Source organism: Dendropsophus ebraccatus, chromosome 6 (genome assembly GCF_027789765.1).
Source record: "Dendropsophus ebraccatus isolate aDenEbr1 chromosome 6, aDenEbr1.pat, whole genome shotgun sequence".
NCBI classification, from domain to species: domain Eukaryota; kingdom Metazoa; phylum Chordata; class Amphibia; order Anura; family Hylidae; genus Dendropsophus; species Dendropsophus ebraccatus.
The window spans coordinates 17,573,015-17,587,095 of NC_091459.1; the positions used below are offsets into that span (position 1 = coordinate 17,573,015).

Sequence of the window (14,081 nt, forward strand, 5' to 3'; positions counted from 1 at the left end):
TTTATCCGGATAAAGGAAGAAATGTTTCTGTTTTTGGCAGTTTATTCTTCCTTCTATCGCTTTATTTTGGTTTTCTGAGAGGAAAGATTCTTACAGATTAGTTCCCTGGCTAGAAGTCGAGTTCAAATATAGGACAGGCCATCGCAAAGTTTTCCCAGCAAATGGCTAACAACTGCCCTATGTAACAAAGCAAGTTTTCAATGAACAATAAAATATTTAGTTCACAAATAATACATTAGTTCCGCATTGATCTGCTTGATGGTTTTATTTCTCTTTTCTTGTAAATAGTTTGAAGTGATAGTTCAATAGCTGGAAAAAGTTAGATTTATAAAGAATAATCTTGCTCCTCGTGGAGGTTTGAACTCATTTTTTTTCTAGTTCAATATCATTCTTCATATGTCGGTTTTGGAGAAGTATATGATTTTGTTAATAACATTTTGGCCAATATTTATTCTGCAAAATGAGCTTTTGTTTGAGGACAAGATATGAGATAAAGTCTGCTTTAATCTAAAATAAACAATAATGAATAATGCAACTCAAATTTTTCATTCGGATGCCAAAATACCAGCAGGTCTCATTGAATAGAACATGCCATCTCATAGGGAGAACAGATGGCTTTAAGCAGCAGTCCACACCGCTCATTTTTGTTTTTGGAGGGCATGGTTATGCTTTTAACTTAGGGCAAAATTTATTTTTCAAAGTGTAAGCAAGCAGGAAATTAGACGTCTGAACACCTGGTTATGACTTTTCCTTCTCTCCTTCCCACCTTCCCCAAAACCAATTGTAACAGAATTTCTTGTCAAAAGTCTTTTTAATTTTCAATATAAAGACATAATACAGAAAACAAAAAAATATATGTTACGTCCCATATAGGCTGTAACACAATGGCAAAAAGAGAGGAAAGGCATCCGCCTTTTTATTTAAAAGGACATTCATTATTGCCGCAATGCATTGAAGTCAATGGAATGATGGATGTCCAATGCACACAGAGTATAAAATGATGGACGTTGTCTGCGCAGACGTCAAAAAAATTATCACGACAATTATTTTCGGATGTCTTTTGCAAACAGCGGACGTTGTTTTTCAGTTGTTCACACATAGTTGTTCTTTTTTGTCCTTTCACGGTTTTTACTATTAAATTCAATAGACTTTTTGATTAAAGACTCATCCAAAGGCCAATTAGTCCACGTAAACTAGAATAATGTACTAACAGCTGTTACTGTACTAACGGCCAAACATGGACGTAATTCTTAACTGAGAGGAAAAATTGTTGTGTAAACATAGCCTTAATTTGTTAGGCATTTTAGATGTAAAAATAACAGCAAACATTGCTGATCATAATCATTAATAGCAGTTTTTTTTGTTGTTTTTTTGCATTAACAGATGTTATTTGCCCTGATTTTCACATTGTGGGATGTTCTGAGGTAAAATAACAACCATTATTTTAGAATGATGGCTATGATTGTACAAATACCGTCCATTATTATTAAATAAGTGCTATTATTTGGCCTCAAAATTACCTCCATCCTAGAAGACGGTTTTCAAAGGGCCAAAAAAAAAAATTTGTGTATAAACATAGCCTTAATCCATTTTTGTTTACTTAAGTTATAAACTTATTTCTTTCTATCTATCCTTTTAGGCTAGGTTCACACACATAAAATATTTTTATTTTATTTTTCGGTATGTCAACATAGCCATGTAGTGCACGTTGAGATGTATGCAAAATTGAAAAAAAAAAAAATTGTGTTTTTTTTTTTTCTCCCCATAACCTCATTCGATGTTGAATAGTACAAGCAGGTTGTATTAAATAAGCTTGTCTCATTTCAAACATATTGACTTAGGTATGTAACTTAAGATTTATTGGGGGTTTAACAATACAAAGCATTGTTGTCTTAACATCTCTAAAAGAAACTTCTATTCATAAATTCTATTCACTAACAATATAACACTATATCATATCTTACTAGTTGTGTAATATAGCATATATGCACAATACAGGGTAAATGATGAAAGTATTTCTTTAGTATCTCAGATTGATATATAAATCAATATTACTTGTACAGTTTTTTATTCCCTGAGGCTATTACAAAGTTTGAAGATGTGCACAGGGAGTTGGTTTGACCGCAGGTAAAATACCGCTGTGAGTATAAAATAATGACATTACTTTATAGAAGATAAAATAATAAGCTAGTCAGAAGAGATCTGCTGGTGATAATGATGTCGTTTCATTTCTCGGCATTGAATTGTTTTATTACAGTGACTATTCTATTAGATCTAGCCATATTTATCTATACAAATATTAAGTATATTGCGCTTGTAAAATGGTATTTTTCGTCCCCTTTAAATGAAGACAACCACCAGACCTAGGCAGTTCAAACAGAACAACTTTACTTCTTAATATACACAGACATTGCAATCCTAATGATTTTAGTTCTTAGTTTAGAGTACAAAAGTTTAGTGCTTGCAATGCTAATTGGTGGAACCATGGCTCAAATGTTACAGAAATATGTTACAAGAAGTATAACAATAACTTTTAAGTGTCCCTGTCCTTATAACTTTTAAAATCTAAATCAACAGTAGATGTGATACAAAGCAAGTTTGCAATAGACATTCATAATTCTTTTTGTTGTTATCATGCTTTAAAACAAAGCTGTACCAGAAATCCAGGTCCAGTCTCCTGAAGGGAGATATTCAGACTTGTGCTGGTTGAAACAATTCCGGCCAGTACAGAAAGTCACAGCTCAATGTGTCCGTCAATCACATGACTGCCTTCTCTCTGTGAGCGCTCAGACTGCCTGGGATACACAGGACTTCCTGTTTTCTGACCCTTTGGGGGAAAAAAAACAGCCAGAAAACAGGGCCGTGTTTTCCATGATAAAAAAAAAAAGGAAGTTGAAAACTTGCTTTATATCACATCTATTGTTGATTTAGATTTTAAACGTTATAACATCAGGTAAACTTTAAATAGAGAATGCGTTTCAGGTCTCTATTCTCTTCATGTTTCCTTCTCTAAGGTCTGTGTTTCTTCAAACAGGTCCACAGTTGTCTCTCTTCTTCTCACAATTTGGCTATGTTCCCACTGTGGGATTTAAGCGGGAAAGGGCGGCCACCTTTTTATAATGACAGCTGCAAATATTAATACTAATCATTATTTGTGGTCGTCATTATCAAAAGATGGCCGCCTTTTCCTGTTAAATTACAGCCCATTCCCGTGGTAGGAACATAGCCTTATCTGGTGAATTTCCTACTCTTTACACCCTGGTCCTAAGAGCTTTGACCCTATTATAACTATTTTCCAATATACTGTCCAGTAATATCCATCTCCTGCTGCCTCTAGAAAATACTGAGGCTTGCCAGCTGATTTTCTGTCAATGAAATAAGGAGGGATTAAATATGTTATTGGAGCTTGCACTTTACTATCTCTCTCAGTATCTAGTAGGCCCAGCCTATTGGTCTCAATAATTTCCGAACCTTGCCTACAGCATAAGATACACTCTCTATGCCACACCTCAGGCCTAACTATCCAGGCACAGGCCTTTACAACAGCCAAATGATGGAGCAGCTACACATGTGCCCTTTCTTACAGTGTCACTGATGTTATAACTTTCAAAGTATAAATCAACAGTAGATGTGATAGAAAGCATGTTTGCAAAATACATTCATTATTTTCTTTTATTTTTTATCATGCTGTAAAATAAAGCTATACTTACCAGAAATCCAGGTCCATTCTCCCAAAGGCAGCTTTTTGGACTGGTGCTGGTTGAAAAAGAAAGTCTGACCTGTACAGAGAGTTATGGCTCAATGTGTTTATTAGTGATGAGTGAACATATTTATAAATGTTTGTATGTTTGTATGAACATGACGCTAATTGTTTGTGTTCGCCGATCACGAACAATTTGTTCGATGTTCGGAATGGTTATAATGTTCATTTTTGAACTTATTCGAACTTGCGAACATATGCAACTATGTAATTTACGCCTTGCGTCTGATAATCTATACGCATGTGCAAATGAATGCAAATAAACAGCGTAGACCAAAACTTACTCTTCTACTGTATGTTTGTTATTTGTTTGTGAATGTTTGGTAAACACGAACCGATCACAATCATTTTTTTTCATGTTCGGGATCTGAACCAAACATCGGGATGTTCGCTCATCACTATTGTTCATCAATCACATGACTGCCTTCCCTGATAGTGTGCAGATGACCTGGGAAACACGGGACTTCCTGTGTTTAGAGACTCATTGGAAAAAAAAGAGTCTACACACAGGAAGTGCTGTGTTTTCCATCGTAACAAAAAAACCTTAATAATAATAGTAATGTAAATTGCAAACTTTATATCATATCTACTGTTGATTTAGGTCAACAGTAGTTGACAAGTTGACAATGGCAGTGAAACTTTAACTTTTCTCTAAACTCGATAGGAGGAATATATAAAAAGGTTTCCACTCATAAAAACTGATGAAAACCCTACATTTCATTTCCAACAAATAAATGAAAAGTTTGCTCCAATAAAATATAATTCTCCTGGCAAACCTGACTTGTTCACAAATAAGAAAACTTTATCCAAGGCAGTGACAATTACAGTTCACTGTTTTCTTGACATATTTAGTTGAAAGTGGTAAAACTCTTTAAGTACATGGAGCAGTAAAGCTAAAGTCGGTCATATTGTTTACCAGTGGTCTTGAAACACACTGGAGTTTTTAAAAAAATTGCCTCCACCCTTATCTAAAATACCATCCTGAGTGTCATTGCATTCAATAGATTTTCCAGCATTATTGTAAGCTAATATTTGGTACAACTTAGGCTAGGTTTTCACTGCGTTTTTGCAATCCGTTTTTTTCTTTTTGCAAAAAAACAGATGAAAAAAAAGGGATGCATTTGTGTGCATCTGTTTTGATCCATTTTTCCATTGACTTCCAGTGTAAAAAAGAGGATCAAAACGGATCCATTTTTTTTTTATCGGACAAATAAGTAGTGTTGGCTACGTTTTCGTATCCGTCAAAAAAAAAAAAAAAAACGGATCCGTTTTGATTCGTTCTTTTACAATAGAAGTCAATGAAAAAAAAATGGATCAAAGCAGATGCACACAAATGCATCCTTTTTTTTAAAAAAAAAAACGGATGAAAAAAACAGATTGCAAAAACGCAGTGTGAACCCAGCCTTACTCCTCTAGAGATTTGTCTTATATCCTTCACAGCCAGTGAGAGGCATGAAATAAATACCTGAAGTAACTGCATATTTTCTTGCAATAGAATCTAGGCTCATAAGTTTAATAATACATATGTCACTTTATCCATTTGACTCTGAACAACATTAATTTACAATAAGCAGAATGGTTGGATGGCAATTTCATTTTATAGTTCCTTGGGCAATTGAAATAGTTTTAGGCAATTGTGCTGAGAAGTTGTGAAATTACATAAAATAGGAATAGTAAGGCATTTCATTTTTAGCCATAGTTGTTCACATGCATAAAATAAAAATGGTGCCGACAGATTTTTCAGTGGATGAAAAAAAAAAATCCCTAGATAGATGTTCTGTTCTTCATAACACTGACCAACTAACATACAAGATAATATCTGTTTATAATAAAGAATTTAAATCTGTAAAAATAGTGGCTATGTTGAAACAGTGTAAAAAAAAAGAGAAATTTTCTACGTAAAAAGACGTCCTTTTTTGCAGAGATTTAATTGACTTCAAAGCATTATATTAAAGTCAATGGAATAATGGATGTCCAAGGCACATAAATTGATGGACGTTTTCTGTGTGGATGTCAAAATAATGATCATGTCAAATATGAAACCCAGTAGAAATCAAGCGTCAATCACGAAACTCTGCACAAATGTAGTCAGGGAAGAGATATGCAAATAACAAAAATTTCCACGTCAATAAAAAAGGGGTAAGCGAGCTGTGCTCATATAAGATGTGCGGCTGGAAAAATTTGAAAGCATGAGTACTCGCACCGTAGAGCTATTCAAATTAATCTGTCAACTTGGACAGTGTGGATAGTGATTTGTTGGGACACGCGATCACCTTTAGTTGTCCTTCAAGGCACTATGATGTACTTCCTATGCGATCAAGTCGTCCAGGTGCCATTTATCAGTGAGAGAACGCTCAACCACATACTGCACAACTCTCCCAACAATGTCCTCAAGGATAAGACGTACTACCATGGTCACCAGACCTCTCGTCAATAGAGCAAGTCTGGGCGTGCTTGGAAGGCAACTGCAGCCGTCCCGAAATACTGGTGAATGAACATCCCAGTTGCAATGATTATGACATGATCTTCCGCAGGGTGTCATAAGTGAACTAGTTGATTCGATGCCACACCATGTTCCGGCTTGTATAGCTGCCAGAGGTGGCTTTACTACTTACTGATTTGTAACCTTTTTCATGCCATAACTTCTTAATAAATTGATCGGAATTTGTAATGTTTGTAAAAATTTGTACAAATTTCTAAATTTATAATGTTTCCTTATCTCCTCATACGCTACATACATGTTACGTTTCGTGATAGTACCTCGTTTCCTTCTGAGTGCATATATTTTTTTGTAATGGAGCGTATTTTATTGTGATTTTCTGGAGATAACCATCGGGTGTGCCTGCAAATCAATTAACCATTTACTTCAATGTAAAGTGCGGCTGCCGGCCAACTTTACATTGTATGAATAGCTATTGTTTCCGGACGCTGTTCGGTGGACAGCATCTGGAAATAATAGGCATGTACATTATTTTAAAGCCTGTTCTAAAGAACAAGAGTTAAAATAATGATGTGTGAACACAGCGGGTGGCATTGCATTGACTTCAATGCAATGCTGCCCCTGCAGTAAAGAACGGACTCTGATTCCATTGCAATCAGCGTCCATTCTTTACATAAAAAGAATAGTGTGAACATAGCCTAATGTTGATGTTAAGCCCCTATACATTTATATTCATATTCAAGGCTAAGTTTTTTTGTTTGTCGGACGTCATTTAACAACAAATAATGACCTTTATTTGTATAACAAAAGTTGTCATTGTAAAATACCGTTATTTGTTCTTAAATGTTGGCCATCCACCAAAAACGGTCATAGTTTTGACAGTGTGTTTACAAACAACTCACATTAAAGAACTGACTTTCAGAATAACCTTTGATAAGCACAATATTACTTACTGATACTGGTCTAAGTGCTGTTACGCAATAAAGAGAGCGCAAGCACATTCCCTTTTAAATGCTTCTCTTTCGAAGTGATATACACAGAGGAATTGTAAAAACTGAAAACACAAATTATTGCAATATTTCGACATACAACATTTCTTAGTCTTTTCTGAAATCTCCCCAAACCCCAAAAGTGATTGGTGCTTCTTCAGGACAACATGCCTCCCTGAGAATTGAATTCACAGATTAATAAACTGATAGCTTGTGGGTTTTTTTTTATGCGACTGGTTCTGTGTTAGAAGACATGATGTTGAATGGATTGCTAACTTAACATTATGCTCCTTTGTTGAAAGGATTTAGGTAGAAGAACATAATAAACATTGTAGACCAGTATGACATCAACATCATTTTATATACTACCCCTCCCTCCAACCCCAAAATGCTACCTTAAATTCTGCTAGTCAGATAGGCATCAAATTAATTTGTGTCCCTATAAAAGAATATTTTCTTCTGCTTTGATGCAACATATCTTTGTTTGTATTGGTAAATAAATTGATCTTTTTTTTATACTCCAGTCTTGTTTTCTTTATTGTGGATCAATGCATACACTCTAGAGAGATGGGATGTGCTCCGAATTTTAGAGCATCTGAGGTTACGTTGCGTTATAATAATAATGATACCGGTTTGGTACTAAGCTTAGATTATGAACAATAGTAAATTAAACTTCTAATGTTTTTCACTCATTCCCTATTGTCTAAATACACAGACCATAGAACAATGAAAATCACTGCAACTTCGAGGGTTTGCTGGAATTTTTAATTACTTTCGTAAGAAGCCTTTTAGATGCCAATATTTTGTGGGAGAGAGAACATGGTTCATATTGATTGTTTTTCAAGATTCTGTTTGAATGTAATGTGCTTAATAATAAAAAAACACTTTTTAGCACATTTCTACCACTTTTCTATGATACATTGACAGCTACCACAACAAACGCTGCAGGTAAACAGCAACAGCAAGGCAAACGGAAAAAAAGCTTTAACATTGAAGTATGAAGTATAAACTGTTTGCCATAAAATATTCATGTTTTCCAAACTAAAACCATGCAAGGTTAATCAAACACGACTGCTTAAAATGGATGTAAGCAATGTTTTATTTGTGGTGTCTTTTTGAAAACATATTAAGAGCTTTGGATTGCTCATTAGTCAAGCATAGCATTTTAATGGTACCACCATTCATTAAGTTCTGTTTTGCCTTAATGTGGCCATGTTTTCCTGACATCTCCAAAACAAAGTACAATTAAAATATTTCTAATCCATAGAATGTGCACTTATTAAGATTGCTTCTGCAATAAGAAGAAGAATAAGACACTTAAATTTAGCTGTATACTAATTTACTAATACTAATTTAATACATAATTTAGCTGTATACTAAGTATACAAAATCATTTAACAAGTGATAATAAGATTCCATTGTTTTGACATCACTAAAGGTTTATTTAAAAATGATAAGGCATTTTATTTAAATTGTATTGTAAACACAAACATTTTTTTTTTTAATCTATCCTTAAGCTAGGTTCACACAACTTTTTTTCGGCTCCCTTAAAATTACGTCCATCATTTTTTGAGTCTAAAATAACGGATGTAATTTAGCAGCCTGGCCTCCCCTTAGTGCAATGACGGCTGTTGGTACATTATTCTAGTTTGGGGTTACTTATTGGACTTTGGGTGTCGCTTAATTAAAAAGTCCATTGAATTTAATAGTGAAAGAGGAGAGAGAACGGTGACAAAAGAAAAACTGTGTGTGAATAACTAATAATAAAAGTCTGCTGTTTGCAAAAGAAGTCCGGAAAAAATTGTCATAATCATTATTTTGACATCCGCAGTGATAACGTCCGTTATTTAATACATTGTGCGCAGTGGATGTCCATCTTTCAATTGACTGCACTGCATTGCATTACAGTCAGTTAAGCCGTGGCAATAACTGACTTTTTTATAAATAGCAAAAGCAGACGCCTTTTCTCTATTTTTGACGTTGTGTGAGAATAGCCTTTAGGCTATGTTCACACTACGTTTAACACCATCCGTTGCGTAGCAATGGACCCTGTCAAACTGCCATCTGTCGGGCTGCATTCAGCACGTTCCTGCAACTGATACCTGCATCGGCTGCAGGAACGTTCTTTTCTTACAATTGACTTGCAAGCACCATCAGGTGTGCCCACAAATCAATTAACCATTTACTTCAATGTAAAGTGCGGCTTCCGCCGCACTTTACCTTGTGTGAACAGCTATTATTTCAGGACACTGTTCATTGAACAGCATCCTAAAGTAATAGGCATATACATTATTGTTCTAAAGAACGTGCGTTAAAATAACAATGTGTGAACACAGTGAGCGGCATTGCTTTGACTTCAATGCAATGCCGCCTCTGCAGTAAAGAACGGACGCTGATTCCATTGCATAGAGACGGATGCTAAAAATGATCATAATCACTATTAGTGGCCATCTATTCAAAGAGACAACCACGTTTGCCAGATATTTTCCGGAAGAGGGAACATAGCCTTACTCTCCTGGTATGCCATAGACACTCTAAGTTTACTGGATTTCTTTTTTGTGTGTGTTTATATGGCAGCTAATCAAAAGTCAAAACAATTATACTAACCGTGACCTCTAAAGTGTATTTAATGCCAAATTTATTGTAGAGTATTAGTATCCTGAGACAGGCAATTTCAAAGGGTTTTTTATCAAATCTATTTAAAGTAAAGTGTGAGACCTGTTTTAATAGATTTGAAAGAGAGGTCAACCAGCTGCTGAAGTAGAAAACAGAGAAAAAAAGTTTTTCTGTCCTTATCTCTGAAACAACATATCATGTAGTCTCCATACAATTTTATTTGGGTCATTTGTGAAATTTTTACAGAAAACCTGATTTTTGCAATGTTTTATTTATTTTTTTTTTTTTTTATAATCAGTCACAAAGGTTATGTTCCCACTAGGGGAATGCGTTGTCTTATAACTGGGAAAGGCGCCGTGATCACGATCATTATTAGCAACCATAATTATGAATAGACGGCTGCGTTTCCCTGCTATAGGCTATGTTCACACAACTTCAAAAAGAGAGAAAAGGCGGCCGCTTTTGCAATTTAAAACATAGTCCGTTTTTGCAGTGATTTAACTGACTGTAATGGCAATGCATTTAAGTCAATAGAAAGACAAACGTCCAATGCGTTGTCATGAATATGCCTGTGCTGAACTCCGTGCGCCCCTTAGTTTGTGCTGTACAGCCGAGATGGCGCTGATTTTCAGTGTTTTGTATGTCTTGCGCTTTTACCCTGAACCTTGTGTGAACACTGGCCTGTTCCTTCTTATGTTATTATGTTCAGCCCTACCCGTTTGCTATGTGCTCTGGCTATGAAGGAGTTACACTGATGCCAGTTCTGATCCACAGGTGATTTTGTTTGGAACCAGGAGTCTTGTGCAATAGGGGGCTGAAACTTTCTCCTTGTTCCCTATAAGAAGTTTAGCTGAGGCGCATTCTAGTGCCGGATTGAACTTGTCTCAGCCTGCTTTTGCCTCTGTTTCACTCTGTGTTTATTCTGACTAATCTGTCTTATATTCTGACCATCCCTTCTAGCTGTCTGCCCCTGACCCTATTGCCTATTGTTTATTCACCTTGCTTTTTGGATTGTGTTTTTGTACTGCGCTGTCCGATTATTGTGACCCGGACTGTTGACTATTCTTTGTTGTGTTTGTTTGTCTTGATTTGTGTTCCACCTAGCCAGTGCAAGGGTTGCCACCCAGTTGCTCGCTGTCACCTAGGGCAGATTGAGGCAAGTAGGCAGGGACAGTGGGCTGGGTTCAGCTCAGGGTCCACTGTCTGTGTCCGCCATCTTGTCTGTCTTAGCGACCAGTCCTAACATGCGCACAATCTATTGAATAACGGGCATTATCGCCGCAGACGTAACAATAATGATCCTGACAATTATTTCCGGACGTCTTTTGCAAACAGCGGATGTTTTTTCTTTATGTTTACACACAATTTATCTTTTGTCGCTGTTCTTTCTTCGTTTTTACTATAAAATTCAATGGACTTTTTAATTACGACACACCCAAAGGCCAATTAGTAACCCCAACTAGAATAATGAACCAACAGCCAAGGGGAGGCCAGACAGCTAAATGACATCTGTTATTTTGAGTCTAAGATAATGGATGCCATTTTAAAAGGAGCTGAAAAACGTTGTGTGAACATAGCCATAGGGTGGCTTGTTCCAGTGGTGGGAACATAGCCATAAGTTTTTTTATTGTTTAATCATGCTCCTTAAGTGTCTTTCTTTTGGAAGTTTATTTCCCTTTACTCCTTTTCTCTTTTCGACCACTCAGTAAGGAATATTTTAATTAATCGCCCACATAATTAAATTTTCAAAGCTTGTAATATAATATGTTTCAAGAATTTTATAATATACTAGTGTTTCAGATTATTTGGATCTAAAATATATTTTTGCTAAATATTATATTAATTTCAATGTTTAAAAATAAAATAATTGTATAATTGATTATTGAGCAAGGCCAGTCAACTATAATTCTATCTTATGGTGGTTTATAATTAATGTGTGCTTGATGGATGTCTGTAACACGATGGATCTATATATGGATTAAAGCTTGGATGAAAGATTTTCTACAAATTACTTTCTATAAGTATTTATCAGATGTTACCAAACTGGAAACTAAAAGCTTGATTGGCAGGTGAAAGGTTATAAAAGGAAAAGCTGCATAAGCTACAGGTGCCACTCATAACAGCCACTTCAAATCTGACATCATTACTTCATGCGTCTATGTAGGGGTTCTGAATAGAAAAAGTACTGCAACACACAACCATGTGGAATATTATATCTTATTAAAACTATCAACTAATAGGCTATGTTCACAAAACGGTTTTTCCTCTCTGTTTTACTGAAGTGATGGCTGTTGGTACATTATTCTAGTTTAGGTGGACTAATTGGCCTCTGGATGTGTCTTTAATTGAAAAGTCCAAGGAATTTAAAAAATGTCCGTTGTTTGTAAAAGACGTTTGAAAATAATTGTCATGATCATAATTTTGATGTCCACGGCGATAACGTCAGTTATTTAATGCATTGTGTGCATTGGACTTCCGTCTTTCCATTGACTTTAATGCATTGCATTGCAGTCAGTTAAATCTCGGCAATAACACATTATTTTAAATTGCAAAAGCGGCCGTGTTTTCTATATTTTTGACGTTGTGTGAACATAGCCTCACTCTAAGCAATTCATTGAAAAGCCTATACCTCTATAAAGTTTGATAAAAGTCTATATAATCTATATATTATAAGCATCCCAATATTGGGACATTAAAAATTACAACTTGTCCCTCCAAAAGAAAAAAAAAAAAGTCAATATGTCAAAGAAAAAGATCCCAATCAAAAACCAAAATAGTCACATTCTTATGGAGAGAGAAGGGACGTCATTTTGGTATGAGATATTGCTTGCTTTTTCTTTTTTGTTAATCATTATAGCCATGTCCAAGATGCTTACCTTTTCCTTGTTTTTGCTTTTACCCTATAGATTTATGTTTTATTATATAAAGATGAACGACAACCAGTTTATAGATATTAAAGGATTTTTTTTAGTTATTGAACATGCTCATATTAATTTCGCATAGGTTGAATATTTTCTGAACATTAAAAAACCATGTGCTCTAATAAAGGTCACCAGCTCATTTTGTATTCTCTCTGTTTAGAAAAATGTGAGCTCCTCTTGAATCAGTACACTTTGCCTTTAGATTAATGAAAAACATGCGGGAATGAGCTCAGTTTGACACACGCCATTTATAATTTGTGCTGCAAAAACATTAGGCTGTGACTTTTTTACAATGTTTGAAGTCAAATTCAGATCCAGCAAATTATGCAAATGATATCTATTCTTTCCAAGCATTGAAAATTTAATGTCAGGAAATGCATATTTTAACATCTTTTAGTTGCTAGTTCACTTTTCAAAAGAAAACTGTACATACTATTTGGATTTCGAATAATATTTATGGTTACATTTTTGAGTAATATTAGACTTTTTATTATTAAATATTAAAAACCTCATTTATATCATAGAAGTTTATTTTTGGAATTATGTAATACATGGAATATATCTTTTGACTAAAAGTGTAGCCAAAACATACTTAAAAAAGCTATAATATGACTTTTTACGGCTATGTTCACAGCCGTTTTTTCAGCGATGTTTAAAATGGCACCCGTCATTTTGAGTCCAAAATAACGGACAACGTTTTGCTGTCTAGCCTTCCCTTGCAATGACTGGTGCTGGTTCAATATTGTAGTTTGGGATTGGCCTTTGGCTGTGTCTTAATTGAAAAGTCAATTGAATTTAATAGTAAAAACGGAGAAAGAATGATGAAAAAAGAATAACTGTGTGTGAACAACCAATAAAGAACATCCGCTGTTTGCAAAAAACGTCCGAAAATAATTGACATGATTATTATTTTGACGTCTGTGGTGATAACTTCCGTTATTCAATACATTGTGTGCATTGCAGGTCCGTCTTTCCATTGACTGCAATGCACTGCAGTCAGTTAAATTGCAGCAAAAACTGCCGTTATTAAAATTTAAAAGCGGCGGCTTTTTCTCCATTTTTGATGTTTTGTGATCATAGCCTACCACTGTATTATGATTATTTATTTCTAGGTTGCACAGATTGTAATAGGGAGTAGCAATAAGCGAAGAAGCTGGAAATTAATTTCCCGAGCCTCGCAAATTTTTGGTCAAACTCGTTAAGATTCGTGACACAAATCTTAATGAATTTTGTTAACACAGCCCAAACTATAGTAACTACAATACTGAGACTATCACAGAAGGACAAATTTGTTGAAACGTGTTGTTGTTAAAGTGTCAAAAATCAGAAAATTGCTGTTTAAAAAAAATTGCCAA

General features: G+C 35.0%; 1 protein-coding gene across 4 annotated transcripts in view; it reads left to right on the plus strand.

Moving 5' to 3' along the window:
• The window catches only part of ADGRB3 (adhesion G protein-coupled receptor B3), a 669,464-nt gene that overhangs the window by 113,076 nt on the left and 542,307 nt on the right, over window positions 1–14,081 (plus strand). The window lies entirely within an intron of this gene.